The sequence below is a fragment of the Malaclemys terrapin genome, chromosome 8, assembly GCF_027887155.1.
Source record: "Malaclemys terrapin pileata isolate rMalTer1 chromosome 8, rMalTer1.hap1, whole genome shotgun sequence".
Lineage (NCBI taxonomy): Eukaryota > Metazoa > Chordata > Testudines > Emydidae > Malaclemys > Malaclemys terrapin.
The window spans coordinates 68,265,017-68,280,983 of NC_071512.1; the positions used below are offsets into that span (position 1 = coordinate 68,265,017).

At 40.5% G+C, this 15,967-nt stretch overlaps 1 protein-coding gene across 5 annotated transcripts in view; it reads right to left on the reverse strand.

The window, feature by feature from the left end:
- The window catches only part of GPSM2 (G protein signaling modulator 2), a 60,407-nt gene extending 45,566 nt beyond the window's left edge, over positions 1-14,841 (reverse strand). For 3 of the 5 annotated variants that reach the window (XM_054036745.1, XM_054036742.1, XM_054036743.1), the window contains exons 1-2: positions 14,691-14,841; positions 4,682-4,827 (exon numbers count right to left, since the gene is read on the reverse strand). The gene's annotated coding sequence lies outside the window, so the exon portion shown is untranslated. Of the gene's footprint in view, positions 1-4,045; positions 4,122-4,681; positions 4,828-14,690 lie in introns of all 5 variants that reach the window. The other 2 variants (XM_054036744.1, XM_054036746.1) reach the window with 2 other exon arrangements.
- Positions 14,842-15,967: the final 1,126 nt, after the last annotated feature.

Consider the following 15,967-nt stretch of genomic DNA (forward strand, 5'->3'; position numbering starts at 1 on the left):
GAGGAAATTCTGAAGCTCTAATTCAATCCACCTTTATTTAATTCATAGATTTAGTCTTGGACCCACATTTTCCACACAGCATCCTTCCATCTCTCCACATACACTTCTCCCCTCCAAATTTTTTCTTATATCTGCTTCCAGCATCAACCACTTCCATAACTTGTAATTCCAACATAATGCTCCCATTTGCCTCCAGTAGTGCTTTTTCCCCTACCCAGTCCTGCCAAGACTTCCTCTCTGGCCAGCACTCCATAACCAAATTATCAACCCTCTTCCAGTACGACAGTTCTTTCACCCCTTCCATGCAGGTGTTACAACTGCCTCAGTCTCAATAAGTGGGTGTGAATTTTTTTTAATAATAATAATTCAAGGGAGGAACACATACATTTCAAAATTCAATTGAGTCTTCATGAATTGGGAAGGACTTATGTTACAATCTACATAATAGAAATGCCAAACAAGCCCTGCCCCACTAATGCAACAATATGATTAAAGATTTTGAATGCACAGGAATAAGGGAGTTATAGCTTCCATGGAAGTGATAACTGAACCTTCTCAACCTACACATTGTATACACACTATGCTTTTGTATAATGGCATAAAAATTAATATGTTAAACAACGTTACAAACAATGCACAAGGGGTCAATTTATAGTTCCTGTGATTTCCCACAACTTTAAATTATCCAATTTTTACATTTATGTCTGAATCATAGCATTTGTGTTCTGAAGCTCTGAAAAAGAGACAGAAGTAAACTAGAAATCAGTGCATTGTTGAACATACATCAATGATCACATATTCAAATAAACACAATTTTTTGTTCATAATACAGTCCACATGTATAAAGGAAAAACATGAGAACCCTTAGACACTCAAAGGATATGTCTGCACTGCACACGAAGCACAGGTCTGCAGGATCCGGGCTTGTGGACTCTGTTTCCAAGCCCATGCTTGAGCATCTACATTGCATTATAAATCTTCGTTTACAATTACTGGACCCAGGTCTCAAACCTTCTGACTCAGGTTTGTGGCTTGACCTGCATCCGTACTGCAAAATAACAGGGTTTGGATCAGAGTCTCAGCAGGACTTGGGCTGCCTCCCCCGCCCCTGGCAGGGTGCTAGGACCTGGGCCCTGAATGCTTGCTGACCCAAGTTAGACTGATTTGTGTGTGGATGGAAGGGGGGCTTGGATTCAAACCTTGAGTCAGAGCCCAGGCTTACTGTGCAGTGTAAATGTACCCTTTTATACTCATATGGGTTTAGATTTTCTAAGATGATTTAGAGAATTTGGCATTTGTTGCAATGGGAGAAATTTCATTTTTGGGTGCGTCTACACAGAACAAAATAAAAAAATAATGTGGCAGCGAGTCTTAGAGCCTAGGTCAACTGACTCAGATTCATGGTGCAAGCTAAAAACAGAAGTGTAGACATTCAGTCTCAGGGTACGTCTACACTACCCGCCGGATTGGCAGGTAGTGATCCATCTATCGGGGATCGATTTATCATGTCTAGTGTAGATGCGATAAATCGATCCCCGATCGCTCTGCCATCGACTCCGGAACTCCACCACGGCGAGAGGCGGAAGCAGACTCGACGGGGGAGCGGCGGTCATCGGTCCCACGCCGCGAGGACGCGAAGTAAGCGATTCTGTCAATCTAAGATATGTCGACTTCAGCTACACTATTCTCGCAGCTGAAGTTGAGTATCTTAGATCGATCCCTCCTTCCCCAGTGTAGACCAGGCCTCAGAGTCCAGGCTCCAGCCTGAGCCTGAACATCTACACTGCTATTTTTAGTCCCACACTGCGAGCCCAAGTCAGTTGACCCAGACTCAGACTCGCTCATGGTGTGTGGTTCTTGGGGGGGTGGGGAGAGGAGGGATATATTTTCTTTTGTGCAGGTGAACCCTTAGAGAACTGTATCTTGCTATTCAATATTAAAAATGTAACAGAAAAGTGGATATTGTGAGTATACAGTATGCCTATATATATATATATATATATATATATATATATATATATATATATATATATATATATAAAAAGCTGTATTTTCAACTAAAACGTCTTCAAGCAGGACAATGACACCTGTCTTCACCAAGGAATAGGTCCATAGTAAGGATGAAGTTTAAAAAGAAGTCACTTGAGTTTAACTCTTCCATGACTTTGAACAAAACTAACTCACAAATGTGTGAAAGAGTGCCTTTTACTGATGAAAGCCTTATTGGAAATTAAAATACAAAACAAAAAAAAGCCATACATACAAGTCAAACAAAGGTTTACCATATTTCCACCACACCAACCTTGCACATAAAGTCATATCTGGGATGGAATAAATGAATGAGGGTTTAGCTCAATGGATTTCTTTTCATAAAGTTTTAAAGCACCTGAAAAATTAGGATTAGTAGGAATTTCTTCCTGAACAACATTGTAAGGGAGCATTGCACAACTTTAAACTAGCATGTTCCCTAATTAAGCAGGGATGTAACATTGAAACAACGTTAAGTGGGACAACATTAAATGAGAAGTTACTGTAAAATATACTGACAAGTTTCTTACTTAAATCTAGATGTTAGTATGGGCCCAGATTTTCAGACCTGTGCGCACACAAAATTCCACAAAATATGGGCCATGGTGCAAAGAACACAGAGCAGAACTAGAAGAAGCTTGATTTTGGCTTTTGATTCAATTTCAAAATACTTTTAATAAGTTCACCTGAATTAATAAGTCACATCCCAATACATGAAGCAGATAATGGGCTCACTAAACCAAAGACATAGGGTAGTACATTTGAAGCAAAATTATCACATTGAGTAATATAAATATTTTGTATAGTAACTAGCAGAAAAATAATATCCACTATTCATTCTTGATTTCTGATATTCCAGGACTGGGACTCAAACAGCTGTTCATAATGTGTTGGGAAAACACAGATTTTCTGAACCATTAATATAGAATGCCACATAGTGGTTAGACATGACAAGGTTATTTATGATGGTGTTGTAGCTATGTCAGTCCCAGGATATATGAGAGTGAGAGAGAGAGAAAGTGGGTGAGATAATATCTTTTATTGGATCAACTTGTGTTGGTGAAAGGGACAAGCTTTTGAGATTCTCTGTGAAGCTCAAAAACTCATCTCTTTCAGCAACAGAAGCTAGTCTAATAAAAGTTATTACCTCACCCACCTTGTCTCTGTCAAAGTTATGTACAGTTCTGCACAGCTTTATGGATTCCGGGTAAAAGAAAACACCACACTAATTTCTATAAATTTCTCTGCACCAGTTTAAGAGTTTCAAGTTTCCTCTCCTCAGCTGGTAGGTTGAGAGAGAATAAGAGAGGTTCTTTTACTAATGATCTGTTCCTTTTGGGATTTAAATTGGGACAGTGTTGATTTGAAGTCTAATGATTATTTTTGTTTTGTTGTTTATAATAATCATCTTCCCTACCTCTTGGCTTAATTCCACATGCAGCAAATGTCTCCAGGATGAAAGCTATCTTGAGAACAAACAGGCTAACTGTGAAGAGACTCATTTTGTGGTAACTATTCTTCCAGCAAACAGGTAGGAAGCAGAGCTCTCCAGAGACTAATGAATTATTATTTTCAGATTTGCTTGAAGGAAAGGGCAGGGGACAGAGGTTTACTAGACAACTACACAAGCCCTTCCCTTCCCCTTCCTCCTTCCCCCCGCCCCCCACCAGATGTGCGAAAGCAGGTTCCACAGAGCTTCTAACCACTGTGAACATGGAAGAGAAGCCCCAGTCCAATGGTGCACTGTACTATCACTGGACCATCAGCCCAACCTACATGTAGACTATTGCTAGTGTAAATGCTTTGTACACTGATCTTAATTTGCATGTTTTTTCCCCGGCATTTTTTTTTTTTTAAACAATCACCCACAACTTTAGATGGAAACATTTTTAAATTAAGTAATATGTACTTTATGGAACACTGCAGACAATCAAAAACAGAAACAAAAGACATACGCCTCAGATAAGACTGACATCCTAAGATTCCCAAACACTTTGAATATGTTAACTTTGACTACCTATTCCTTGAACAAAACAGAGGTTTCATCAACCAGCCACTTCACAAGAAATTTCCATCAGTGTATGATTATAGGCCTGAAAAAAAAAAAAAAAATTCGGAAAGGTCCACTGATGTATAAGAATCCCTGAACTCCTTTTCCCTCTGGGAATAGAAACAAAGCATCTTGACAGAATAAGACTAGGCAAGCACTTTGTTATTAGCTATTCCTATACCTCAGGGGTAGGCAACCTATGGCACACATGCCAAAGGCGGCACGCGAGCTGATTTTCAGTGGCACTCACACTGCCCGGGGCCTGGTCACCAGTCCGTGGACTCTGCATTTTAATTTAATTTTAAATGAAGCTTCTTAAACATTTTAAAAACCTTATTTACTTTACATACAACAATAGTTTAGTTATATATTATAGACTTCTAGAAAGAGACCTTCTAAAAACGTTAAAATGTCTTACTGGCACGCAAAACCTTAAATTACAGTGAATAAATGAAGACTCGGCACACCACTTCTGAAAGGTTGCCAACCCCTGCTATACCTCATTCTAGTTAGTTTTTTCTGAACCTGCAGATATCAAAATTAATAGCCAAAACCAGTTTACAAAGCTCACTATGAAGATGCATTACAGTTCTGAGTTCTTACCTCCTCAGCGTCTATCAGCTTCCAGGACTCTTCAGACCCTTGAAGTGCTTATATTTAATTAGTAGTGTCTTCTCTGACAGCCCACAGAACAGTGGAGATTCCCAATAGAAGGGAAAAGGTAGTAGCTGCACCGCAGATAAGCTCCCCTTTAAAAAAATACATTTAAAAATATCGTTTTTAACAGAAAAATAATGAATACAAACAAATTTTTAATACATTAATTTGATTCTCAATCGACTCACTCCCATAGCTGCCTTCCCTTTTCATCTTACCTTTCATCCCTTGCTCCTTCCCCAATGGCTGAGCAGTGGGGAGCGAAGGAAGTCAGCTCCTTCCACTAATTAGTGGACTGTCATAATTCATGGATATGACATCACACCCCATTAAGAAAGATTTTATTCTTGAATAGGTGTTCAAAGGCTATTACAAATACACCTCTACCTCGATAGAATGCTGTCCTCGGGAGCCAAAAAATCTTACCGTGTTATGTGAAACCGCGTTATATTGAACTTGCTTTGATCCACCAGAGTGCGCAGCACCGCCCTCCCAGAGCACTGCTTTACTGCGTTATATCCGAATTCATGTTATATCAGGTCGCGTTATATCGAGGTAGCGGTGTAGCTTAAAACACACCATCAAAGATACAAAGTATAGGTGCCATTTCATTCAAGATATGGGAGCCAAAACCATTCCTTTTATAGCTTCCCCTATCCCACAAGAGAAAGAGTGGTCTAGGAGACTGAGGACAAGCACTGGAAACCAAGAACTAGCAAACTGTAATCCTGGCTGTACACCAAATCATTTAACCTCTGTATACCCGTTTTACCAAATTTGGATAATGCTTCCTTTTCTCCCTCCCTTACCTGTTAAGGATTCATGTTTGTACAGCACTTTGATGACAGAGAATGCTATGCAAGTGCCAAGTATTATTCTTGGTATTAGTCATACATGACCTACCCTCAACATTAATTAATATACTCCTATCTACAAAACAAGATCAAATTATTTTATCCACCTCACAAACAAGCAATTCCCGATTCAGAAACCACCTTGAGTCAGAAAGAAACTCACCAGTGTTCTTAAAGGACTACTTCCTTTTCACTTCTGTAAGATGTCTAAAACCAACACCCAAATAGGAAGGATAAAAAGTGTGCATATATACCAAAAAATTGTGGAGACAGTTACTGTCACGGGGGGAGGGGGAAGAAACCTTTCAGTTCATTTAATATTCCAAATTTAGAACCAGAATCTGACTTTACTCACATTGAGTAATACCCTATTTCACAAGGTAGTCCCATTGCAATGGGAAAAGATTAGGAACAATGGGATCGCTTCTGGAGTAAAGTGGTATTCAGCTGGCACTGCAAAACAAGATGTGGGAAAGGAAAAGTTCAGGGACCTTGAAGAGAATCGTGCACTTAACGTACACTCGGAATGAAGCCTTAAATTTTGCCAAGTTTACATACGATTTTAAGTATGGTAACCTTATTATAAGCTTGATCCAATTCCCATTGACATTTACTGCAATGAGATGGATTGGGTCTTATCTGCAGAATTCTCTACTGTTAGATAGTTAACTGAAAATGCTTAGTTAAGGCATGTGGAAAGATTTACAGGCCACATAATGACTTGAAAACACAGAACTACATTCTCTGAAGACACAGTTTAGCCTGTATAACTTTTATTAACAACAACAATAATCCACATTGAAAGAACCCAGTCAAACTCTCAGATCCAAGACTGAATATACACAACTGGTAGTTCTAAGAGACATCTTATTACTTGTTAATTAAGCATATTTAATATAGAAGTGATTGTGAGGATCAAAGATGAACCTCACAATGTCTTTATTACAGAGTAACTTTTCAGAGCAGAACTGCTCTTTACATACAGTATTATAACAATCAATGTTTAGGTCAGAGTCAGCTAACTACTTTTGTAGCTCTTTATTATCCTATGAACAAGTTAGTGCAGAGAACTGGGCGTAGCCAAGAGGACAAGTAGTAACCACAAATACATTGATAAATGCAAAGTAATGCACATGGGAAAACATAATCCCAACTATACATATAAAATGATGGGGTCTAAATTAGCTGTTCAAGATCTTTCTTGAGCAGTGAGTCATTGTGGATAGTTCTCTGAAAACATCCATTCAATGTGCAGTGGCAGTCAAAAAAGCTAATAGAATGGTGGGAATCATTAAGGGAGAGAAAATATAAAAATCCATGGTACGCCCACATCTTGAATACTGCGTGTAGATGTGGTTGCCCCATTTCAAAAAAGATATATTGGAATTGGAAAAGGTTCAGAAAAGGGCAACAAAAATTATTAAAGGTATGGAACAGCTTTTGTATGAGGAGAGATTAATAAGACAGGGACTTTTCAGCTTGGAAAAGAGATGACTAAGGGGGGACATGATAGAGGTCTATAAAATCATGACAGGTGTGGAGAAAGTAAATAAAGAAGAGTTATTTACTCCTTCTCATAACACAAGAACTAGGGGTCGCCAAATGAAATTAATAGGCAGCAGGTTTAAAACAAACAAAAGGAAGTATTTCTTCACACAACACACAGTCAACCTGTGGAACTCCTTGCCAGGGGATGTTGTGAAGATTAAGACTGTAACAGGGTTCAAAAAAGAACCAGCTAAGTTCATGGACGATAGGACCATCAATGGCTATTAGTTAGGATGTGCAGGGATGGTGTCCCTAGCCTCTGTTTGCCAGAATGGGAATGGATGACAGCAGATGGATCACTTGATTACTTGTTCTGTTCATTCCCTCTGAAGCACCTAGCACTGGCCACTGTCGGAAGACAGTATATTGGGCTAGATGGACCTTTGGTCTGACACAGTATGGCCGTTCTTATGTTCTTATATGCAAAGCATTTGTTTAAGTGCTTAAGTATGGCAATACCACACTACTGCAAAATAAAAAACAAATACAATGAGAAATGCCAGCAGCATAATACCATTTTAAATTCTTACAATAAGTCTAGTCAGCAAACTGAAACAGATTCAAAAACACAACAAGAATTACTTCTCGATCACCCATTGGTATTTTAGTGCGGGGGTGGGAGGGAGAGGTGTTTGTTTGTTTTTGATTAAGTAACAAAGCATGCATAACTGAGGAGTTATTCCTCTTATTAAATTTTTTAACACATCAAACCACTGGGATTTTCTCATTTTTGGTTTGGCCAGACCAATCCGATCTATAAATATACTCCTGGGTTGAAAGCCAACACTCTGTAGACAGTATTCTTCATAAACCTCACACAAGTAGGGACTGCATTTGCAATTTTAAAGTTTGCTTCAGCACCATGCAAACTGAACAACCCCCAAAGTAAGACAGGGCTTTTACTACTCCTATTTTAAAGACTGCATTCAATATTTTAAGAACAATTCAAATTATATCAGTACTCCAACCAACCATTTGGTAAGTTTTGTTACCAAGATCTAACCTCAAAGTTTGAATGTTATCCCAACAAACAAGAAAAGTAATCCTGTCCTCCAAGTGTCTCTGGACAGATTTCAAGCCTCTCTTATCCAACAGGGAAACTATTTAGTACAATTTGGGAAATGGAGCATGTTAAATGATGTCAAAGAACAGCAGATGGGGAGAGACCAGCATTAAACGTTGATTATTTCTGTGCCAAGATGGTCCAGGGTGGATCAGAAGTAACACGGCATATTACACAAAAAAAGGCAGATCGATACTCTGTACTTAGTTCAGCTCCTTCTTAAAGCATGGCATTTCTTCTTCAAAGGGGATCTAATAAATCTGCTTAGGCCCCAACTTTACTCTTTCATTTTTCCCTTTAAAAAGTGAGAGAACTCTACGCTATTTGGGTCCTCTAGAAAAGAGGGGCAAAAGAGCATATATTTTGATTTCTATAAGTTGATAACCAGGTGATTAGTGTTGTATTCCTCTTTAGTAGTGATACGTATATACAAACTAAGGCAAGATTGCACATTACATCTTTGTGAAGAGTTACATAGTTGAGCTACAGAAACATTCAATTCAAGGCAAAGAGAACTCATTACTGTACCAGCAAATGCCATTTTTAACCTTCAGAAATGAGAGTTTAGACACACAACTTTGACAGATGCTGGATATCATATACAGTTAGAATGACCCACAGCAGTTTATTGCCACCAACACTGACTGGCCTATCACCTATATCTATCATTCCCAGTTTAACAGCAGCATATTATGGTGGAGTGGAAAAAAAAAAAAAAAAAGCTACACTGGAAAGGAGGTTAGTCTTTTCAAAACTGTGGACTGTCAGTTGAACAGGGTGAACTAGCGAGGACAGGATGAACACGTACTAAAGTAAGTGAAAGCATTCGGGAACTATTTGCTTTCCACAAGATAGTTAATGCTAATTTACTTAAACGGAAAAAATAACATTTATTTAAACTGCCTTACTGTAAATAGAGAGTGGGGGGGGGGGGGGGGAGTCTGACTGTTTCCTTGTGTACATCCCTCTCCCCCTCCCCCCCACCCGCCCCGTCAGTATCCATCTGTTTATTTTCTTATATTTAGATTCTAAGCTCTTCTGGGTAGGGATTGTCTTTTTGTTCTGTGTTTGTACATACAACAGGTTCTTGGTCCATGACTGGGGCTCCTAGCCACTATGATTATGCAAATAATAAATAATACTTATTGGATATATGTATTAAACAGTTCATTATGCAGTTGAATTATACCTTTGCTTTTAATAACTGTGTACTCCAATGATGTTGGGGAAGCAGATGCAGATCTGTCACAAAGTGCCTAATTACTTTCCCTCATGGCCTCCTTGTAGAGCAAAGTGATAGGTTGGCCTGCATTCTGCCTCCATTCCCCCTTCCATCTGATATATCAGATTAATTCTAGTATTTATTACTGTATAAATACTGCTTGGTCACAATAGGATCATCTGTCCTCTCCGATAATAAACCCTTGCTTGCAAGATCAGATGGAGAAACCCTGGAGCATTAGAACAAAACAAAAAAGCAGCATAACACACTGTAGGTATTGAGAGGAGCAGAATGCAGTAAATAGAAGACAGCCAAAAAGGATTTTGAGAAACTTTTTGAAAATGTACATGGCTTTAAGTAGGTTCTTTTTTCAGAACATAATACCAGTTGAAGGTTCATAAGCCATGCACATAAACTTCATTGTACGTATGCATCTACTTTTAAGGGTAGAACCCAAACTGTGAGAAAGAACCATATTCTCCAAACATGATCAGAGTTAAGTGTTGTTAACAGTAGCCTAGGCTGAGCTACCAGAAGTGTTAAACAGCTTCCCATCAAAAAACATAAACCAATGGTTAAGGTAATATGCCACTGCTCATCCAGCTATAACACAAAGTTGATAGAGCAATGCTTTTGCAGCTGTATCAAGAGAAATGTAGATAAGTGTTGTAGGAGATCAAGTTGGGAGACCAAGTCTGTCTCAATCTTTCTAAGGTGGCAGAGGGACAGATCCGTTAGTTCAAATTCAGACACACACATCAAGTCACTTGATCAGCTACCAAACTCCTCAGAAGTACTCCAAAGTTGTTCTAAGAATATCAATATACTAACATAACATATATATGATATATGATATGTGATATATGCCATCATGTGCCAGCAATGCCCCTCTGCCATGTACATTGGCCAAACCGGACAGTCTCTACGCAAAAGAATTCATGGACACAAATCTGACATCAGGAATCATAATACTCAAAAACCAGTGGGAGAACACTTTAACCTGTCTGGCCATTCAATGACAGACCTGCGGGTGGCTATCTTACAACAGAAAAACTTCAAAAACAGACTCCAAGGAGAGACTGCTGAGCTGGAATTGATATGCAAACTAGATACAATCAACTAAGGATTGAATAAGGACTGGGAATGGCTGAGCCATTACAAACATTGAATCTATCTTCCCTGGTAAGTATTCTCACACTTCTTATCAAACTGTCTGTACTGGGCTAGCTTGATTATCACTTCAAAAAAATTTTTTCTCTTACTTAATTGGCCTCTCAGAGTTGGTAAGACAACTCCCACCTGTTCATGCTCTCTGTATGTGTGTATATATATCTCCTCAATATATGTTCCACTCTATATGCATCTGAAGAAGTGGGCAGTAGCCCACGAAAGCTTATGTTCTAATACATTTGTTAGTCTCTAAGGTGCCACAAGTACTCCTGTTCTTTTTGCGGATACAGACTAACACGGCTGCTACTCTGAAACGTAACATAACACTGGAACATTAGAGCTGAAGGTGATCAAGTGAAGTATACCTCAGGATCCTCACATCATACTGAATAGCTGTAAAAGGTTACTTAATACTGTAAGTAGGCACTGGTATTTTCTTTCCTCTGGCACTAGTGATAAAGCAAGACTAGATTTTGGCCCAAACAGATGCAACAGAAGGGGAATTTTAGCTAGTTCTCACCCAGATATGCCAAAATAACTTTTCAAAGCTTGATCAGCTTAAGCAAGAGTAGGATATTTCAGTTGAGCAGAAACACAGCCTTTATTAAGCAAAATATTGTCAGTATTCAGATTTTATATGTTGGAAATCTGGAGCCTTAGAACCCAGAAACTTAAAGTGTACTAACTCAGAACAAAAACAAGGAAATAAAACTATATTCTGCCACTAGTATTACTTACATGTTTATCAACTAAAAGGAAAAACTGGAAAACAAAAACAAAACAAAAAACAAACACTAGTTTGTAAGAGAGGGATACCATCAAGCCAATCAGTTAAAAAAAAGAAATATTTTCAGATATTATGCCTGTTCCCAAGTTTTTGTGGGACTTTATCTTTTTTAAATATTTTCTTCCTGTTTATATAGGTCTTTCATAAATAGAATGACTATACAGAGACAATAGTACATACAAATGTAGAAGTAGTATCAAATGCACAGAGAAAAAAAAACAGGAAAAACACTTCAGAAACACTGTCTCTAATCTTTCATTTATAGGATTTCTGTGTGTTACTCATAAGAATAATAGGTAAATGATTTTTAAATTGACATTTCTTTCTGAAAGATAATGTCCCTTAGCAGTGACACTGAACTTGAACTTTTAAAAAGAAATTAAAGCAAATTTTAAGTAATATAGCCTGAATTTTATTTTTCTTTAGAAGTTTTGTCAGGAATTTTTATGTTTACAATCATCTTTCCAGCAAAGAAAAAAATGACAAAGGTACCAGTCTGGCAAATATTTACACATGCTTAACTTTAAGAATACAAGTAGTCCGATTAAGAAGACTGATGCTATTCAGGTACTTAAAGATAAATATATGTGTGATTTTAGGATCAGGGCCTACAGGATTATATAGAGGAAAGAGTGAAACTGGCTGAACCACAACTGCTGTCAAGTGCACAAAGTAAAATTGACTAAAAGGGAAAAATATTGTGATAGAGGGTCTAGAGTCTATCCATAATTTATATTTCCTGGCAAAGGAAAATTGAAACAAAATGTTTAAGAAAAAGAACTGGATAAACTGGATGCAACCAGACACAAGGATCTGTGGAAAGCTGTACTAGAGTTCAGTAGCGAAGCATTTTAAAGGCAAGTAGTAATCATCTGAAGAGGGCTATCTTCTCCCCAGTAGGCCATTTCCTGAAGGGTGGGGGGAGCAGCTGCATTCCCAAACTTCTACTGTGTGATACAGATCTGGAAAAAAAAACTAGTTAAGAAAATGGGGTGTGCTGGATCAACAGGAAATAATAAGTAGGTTCAAGACTGACACTAGAGATCATTCTGGACACAGGAGCAAGAAGCTGTAACTCTGACTGGAGTGTGGGGAGGAGTGCATGAGATGAGACCTGCTTTTTAGGCATGTAGATTCTTTTCTTCTCTGTAACAAAGCTAAGAGAAGCCTGTTTGGGCATTTGCAAAGTTTTTACCTAACATATTTAATTCTTCTTAACCTCTGTTATTGTTCTTAACCTCTGAGGCTAGGACAAGAAGCAATGGGCTTAAATTGCAGCAAGGGTGGTTTAGGTTGGACATTAGGAAAAACTTCCTAACTGTCAGAGTGGTTAAGCACTGGAATAAATTGCCTAGGGAGGTTGTGGAATCTCCATCATTGGGGATTTTTAAGAGCAGGTTGGACAAACACCTGGCAGGGATGGTCTAGATAATACTTAGTCCTGCCTTGAGTGCAGGGAACTGGACTAGATGACCTCTCAAGGTCCCTTTCAGTTCTGTGATTCTATGAACTACTTATTTGTATCTGATTCTCTATATTTAATAGATCTTGTTTTATGGGTGTGTGTATCATGCAGTACCTCTGGAGAGAGTGAAAGCCTTCTCTTTAAGGAGAAATACAAAAGGTGTTTCCGGAACCTATAGGTAGTGATGTCCTCTCCCAGTGAGGTGTTCGGCAAAGGACTACCATGGAGATACATAAGAGGAGAAGCCTAAGGATCCAAGGAGACATGAGAAGGCCAAAATGTGCACAACATGTTTCCTTACCATTTTTTTTAATTAGGGTAATCTTATACTGTCCCTTTTGTGATGTAAGAGTTGGCAGGTCCATCAGAATTCTGAAATGGTTGCCTGGCTCTCCATGGCAACCCCAAGATACACGATCTATGCATCTTTGGGGGCTAGAAGCTAACAAACAGTCAGGAGCTAGAAACCTCTAAGAATATGAGGGCTGCAACTTGAAGGTGGGAGTCCAAGTTTGGCTCTACATTGCCAAAGTGGTAAAGAAGAGTAATGAAAAAACAAGGATTCCCAAGTACCTGTATCTCCTTTTTAAGAGGCGAGGGTCTAGGGTCAGAGACATCTGCTACAACCTGAACTAGTATAAACTGCCATTTCTATTTATTAAAATGTTTATGGACTTTGCTCCTTATGTAGTTTTTAAATTTGTTTCATATAGTTCCCTTCTCTTTAGTTTTATGATGTAGTTAATAACAATCTTGGTTGTTTCATTTCTCCCCTGATCTAATGACTATTTGTCATTCAAACAACCAGCAAGAGTAAGGACTGAAGATGCTTAATGTGATGTCATCATGTTATTGTCTCACACTGGAGAAATCAAGAAATTAATCCCGCACAGATTATTTTTTAAAAAGGGTTGGTTTGGTGACAGCAAATGACTATTTTCCCTCCCAAGCAATGAAACTACAATAAGCCCTTGCTGTGTTTGTTTTCGGGTCTATAAGAAATTGATTGCTGCTATAGTTCTGTAAAACAGAATATAATATTAAACAACTGCACAAAACACTGAAAGCACTTTAAAAACAACTGCACTATGCTTTGGATTTGGGAATTAAACACTATCATTTTTTCACATTTATTGTAAGTCAGACACAGCTAACAAACAAGACATTTCATGGGTTAAATTATTCAAACAAGTGACACTGCATCATTTTAAAGCCCCAAATTGCTTTGCCTTGACACTTTATCTCTTTGCACTACAGAGAACTCTTCATCAGCCACTAGAGCAGTGTTTGATTCCATGTTGCGATTGGGAAAGGACTGATGCAAAACTGCAAGGTTGGTGCAGCGAGGTTAACTGCAATTATTTCTTTGGGAGCAACAACCCAGCATGCTTCTCTCAGCGAGGAAAGAAGCATCATCAGCCCGCTGGGCTTAGAGAAAACCCACAAGGGAACAGTAGCCCCCATGAGCACAACCCCGGTACGAACATCGGTATATTGGGCGGCATACATCACAAGAAACAATTCATCGCCTTTCCCTGATCGACCCCCTCAGCTCAGCATCCCCCCTCCAGCCAGCCTCCACCCTCAATAACTGATCCCCCCACGGGTCAACGCCCCCCCCGCCAACCCCCACAGCTGCCCTCGCCTTCAGCGAGTTACCCTCAGTCACCCACCGCGCCTCTAGCGCCCCCCAATATTGTTGTCTCCTCAGTCGATATAGTCCTACCCTCTAGGCGACACCACCACATTGCCCCAGCAACGTCCCCGGCCTGCCCCCTCCCTCACCCATACGGCCGCTCTGCCGAGTGCGGCCCCACTCTCCCGCCTGCCTCGGGCCGGACCTCACCTCAGCACCGGGGCCGCCTGCAGCCGCCGGCCTCCTTCTGTTCCGATCGCTCGCCTCGCACCCCCGCAGCACCTCACTGATGGACCAAACCTAGAGCGCCCGCCGCCGCAGCGCGAGGAGGGAGGGGAGATCCCGAGGCTGCCAACAAACGCTGCCCCGCCCCCCGCGCACCCCACACTTCGAACCCGCCAATAGCCGGCGCCCTGCTCGTTGCAGCTATTACACCAATATCGTCTCCCTCCCCCTGTGACAGGGAAACCCAACGGCTCTTCCCACCCCCGCCACTGGCACATTCTGCGCATGCGTCGAGGGTTCCCTCACAGTTCTCTCTCTCACTCCCAGCGGAGCCCTGCATCATTCACGCTGGCCAATGGGAGGCTGGGGTTTGAGTGGGGCAGTGTGATCCTGTTCTAGGACGGGAGGTCACGTGGGGATCAGGGTCAGTGTGCGGTGGGGAGGGAAGACGTCTCGGGTGGGGCAGCCAGGGATGGGTGGGGGAGCTGGATTTCGGAGGAATCGTCCTGCTCCACGCTCTAGCCATGGGTGGGGTTAGGAGCTTGCCGGAGGGGGGGCGTCATTTAGGCCCCATGTCTCTCCCTCTGGGGAGGGAGATATGCTGCACTGCTGTAGCCTTCAGTGTAGCAGCTACCTATGCCAATAGGAGGTGTTCTGTTGCTGCAGTTAATTAGGGTGACCAGATGAGAGGAAGAAAACATTGGGACACATGGGGGGGCTGCCGGCAAAGCAAAAACAAACAAAAAAAACCCACCAGAGTGTGAAATATCGGGACAAATTGCATCCTGACCAAACATTGGTCGGGACACAGGACAAACACCTAAATATTGGGATAGTCCCGATTTTATCAGGACATCTGGTCACCTAAATTAATCCACCTCTCTGAGGAGTTGTCTACTGCAGGGACAAAGTTGCATCATTGAAGATGCTTATGCTACCTATGCAGATGGGGAGAGCTTCTCCTGTTGGCAAAGGTACTCCACCACCCTGAGACACGATAGCTATATCAAGGAGAGAAGCCCTCCTGTTGACATAGCACTGTCTACACCGGGAGTTAGGTTGGTATAATTGTGTCGCTCATGGGTGTGGATTTTCCACACCCCTGAGTGACATAGTTATACCGACATAAATTTGTAATATAGACCGGGGCTGAGAGCAGATAGCTAGGTCGAAGGAAGAATTTGTCTATTAACATAGGGCTTTCTACACCAGGGGTTAGATTGGCATAGCTACATCTCATAGGTGTAGATTTTTCACCCCAC